General features: G+C 37.0%; 1 pseudogene; it reads right to left on the reverse strand.

The window, feature by feature from the left end:
• Window positions 1-1,058: 1,058 nt before the first annotated feature.
• Window positions 1,059-1,986, reverse strand: LOC100468361 (annotated as a pseudogene).
• Window positions 1,987-3,373: the final 1,387 nt, after the last annotated feature.

Below are 3,373 nucleotides of genomic sequence, written 5' to 3' on the forward strand. Positions count from 1 at the left end.
AGTTGCCATTTCATCTGTTTATCAAAATAGATGCATAAGTAGGCTTTGCTGTCAATAAATTATGTTGAATGGGTTTATGGCCTGTTTTTCTTTCTTCCAGATAACAAGACAGCTCAAAAATAAACATTCCAAAGCCAGAGGATTCTGACATCATTGCCAGGATTTTCATATATCCTGGAATATGTACTTCAACTTACTAAATGTTGGCAACTTTTCTTGGTCACCAAGTCAAATCAGTTTCCTAGTTGTATCATGTTTGCAGCTCTTCTCTGTTTAGATTAGTTAACATTTTTTAAACAGAATTTCAAGAGAGAAGGAGACTGTTTCTAGAATCCTATCTTATAGAATTCTAAATTGAATTACTATGAGTCATTGATACAATCAATACTTCCCTAATCTTTAGTCATGACCATAAACATTCCTACTTAAAATTAAAGGTTTGTGATTTTAGAAACATTGCTTTGCCTTGATGGTGGTCCTTCATAATTCCCCTACTTGACCTTTTATCTCTTGGCTAAAGCTCAAAATTAAGCTAATTATTGAGAAGTTCCTTTTGTTGTTGTTGTTGTTGTTTTCAGTTTTTTTGCTTATCTTGTTGGATGCTGTTAGTATAAATGGCTTAGCTTTTTGACAATTATTTAAGACTCTTATTAACTGTTGACTTTAAAAAAATAAGTTGTTATTTTTATTACAAATTAAAGATTAAGTTCTTAAAAATCTCAATTTGACCAGATATGAAACAATTTAAAAAACTAAAGGTGTGTCGAGGAGGAAAAAAAAACACAAAAAACAAAAAAAACCCAAATAAATGCAACATATTTACTATCACCAAAAAGAGACTTATTTAGATAGAATAATTTAAAAAACAACCATGCTGCATAGATAATGCAGATAGTCCTAGTTATCTGGTCAGTGGCCAAAAGCAAGCACTCATAGTCTACCGTTCCCATCAGTTGTTCATTTCTCATTGCTGGAATTTCATATTCATTTCTTTTTGTTGAATGACTAAGCCCTAAGCTGGATGATGATAGAGATGGTAATGGTAAGCCAGCATTTACTCAGCTCCCCACCCCCACCTCACTTCTAGCTTTGGGAGTGGACATACCAGCCGGTAAATGCACTCCTTTGGTCTCTTTGACATCTTATGATTTAGGGTTTTCTGAGTGTCTGTGCAGGTAATTGAAGTTGCTGTGGTACTGACTTTGAAGTGGCTGCTGACATTGGGTCTCATTGCCTTGATTTTCCTTATCTTCTTCATTGCTGTCCTTCCTCGGCTCTCTTGTCAATGAGGACCCCTGCGGAATCCAGGTCTATAACCCCCATACATATTCTGTCTCACTGGTCTACCTTGTTCTTCTGAACCCTGGTTGTCAGGTCCCTGCATCACCTCTCTCTGTACAGTAGGGTTGAAATGCTATTGTCAATGTCCATGGGATCTCTGCAGGTAGAAAGGTGGCTACTGTCACCTGAGGTAGAGTGGGCACTGTTGGGCCTGGTCTTCAAGAGTACTCTCTGATCCCACATTCTTTTCCGCATGCTCACTATTCTGGCTATCCTGATGGCAATTGCATGGAAGATCTCTGGAATGTGGATGTGGATGCGGTCTATAATGGTGACAGTCTGCTACATGTTTACGGCCTTAAACTGGAACTCCACCAGTATCAGTAACATTTGCTGCCTCCACATCCTTTTCTCCTTCAACAACATCAAACTCCAGTCCCCCCATTCCTACATGTCTGGGGTTATTCTTTATGACAGTCTGGTGTACAAATGCATCTTCCTTCATATCATTTTTATTGACAAAACCTTATCTGTTTCTTACCTCAAACCATTTTACTGTCCCCAAAACCTTAGTTGCAATGATCTTCTTGTCCCTACCTGCAGGCAATGCTGTGTGCAGTCCCCTGGACTGCTCTTCACTGTGGTGCCAGGTTTGGTGTCTGCATCTGCTGCTGGTTGCAGCTGGGTCTCAGCCTGGCAGCTCATGGTGCCTTGATAGTCACTGAGGTCACCTGTGGTACCTACAGCTCCACCTGGGTGTAGTGGAAACTAGGCAGGTGGCAGGGATGGGGTGTTTTGGGCTTTCTGAGGTCCCCACTCTCCACTCCCACTGCCTATCAAATTGAATGGCTTAGCTTTTAAAGTTAGGTACTTGCGGATTTAAAATGCACTCTTCCTTTTTTCTTTTATGCCTAGTTACTCTTCTGTAAAATGGGACTAAAATAGCTATTTTTTAGTAATATTATGAAAACAGAATGAGAAAATTAACATAAGACTCAGTAGAGTTGCCATGAATTTGAAATGAAATAGCAGATAATAAATATTAGTTTTCTTAAACTTCCTATGAAAATTTAAAGAAATTCAAGAGGAAAATAACTTCAAATTTTAACTTTCAGTTATTAGCATCATTAGCTACTTATTTCCACATTAAGAAAAAAAAAGAAAGGAAAGGAGTATAAATGAGTATGTTGAAAGGCTAACATGAAATATCAAGTCAGTATTACAGATATACATGTCAAAAAAGAAAAGATGATGAAAAATTTCAGTTGCTCAACTCAAATGTGTGGGCCTTCCTGTCACACAACCACTGCATCTTTCAGATTTCCAGAGCTGCTTCTAATTTCATTACAAAATGAATCCCATTATTATTTCTACTTCTGATTTAATTTAGAAATTAAGTAAAAAAAAAAAAAAAAAAGATGGTAGAATGCAGCCAAAGCTTGAGTCACGGGGAGATTCACAGCATATTTTTTCTCATTAACAAAAATATGTAGAACATTTATAAAAATCTACCAAATATAAATATAGATGTATTATAAAAATCCAAAGTAAGTCCAAAGATAGAAAGTACTGTATTTTGAAGCAAAAATGTAATGCATTAGGTAAGGTAGAAAAAATAATGTTTACTAATAAGTCCAAAAACACTGCCTTTGAAAAGAGTAATATACCTTAATAAAAGTACAGTGTCAGAAGGAATACACATTAGAAAAACTATTAACCTGTTTGCTCCCTAAAGAGGATCAACATATGCTGTTTTTATATATTATTTCTTGCAAAGCTTGGAGAAAGTGATATAGCATATCATTCATATATATAGCACAAGAACATATAAGCTTCTTCAGAATTTAAGGTGGAAAAAGCTTGATTTGCCATTTCTTTTTTTTTTTAAGTTTTTATTTATTCATTTCAGAGAAAGCACAAGCATGGAGGGGAGACAACAGAGGGAGAGGGAGAGACAGACTCCCCGCTGATCAGGGACCCTAATGCCAGACAGATCACAGATCCCAGGGCCCTGGGATCATGACTTGAGCTGAAGGCAGATGCTTAACCGACTGAGCCACCTAGGCACCCTTGCCACCTCATTTTATTAGAT

This window comes from Ailuropoda melanoleuca, chromosome 4 (assembly GCF_002007445.2).
Source record: "Ailuropoda melanoleuca isolate Jingjing chromosome 4, ASM200744v2, whole genome shotgun sequence".
Lineage (NCBI taxonomy): Eukaryota > Metazoa > Chordata > Mammalia > Carnivora > Ursidae > Ailuropoda > Ailuropoda melanoleuca.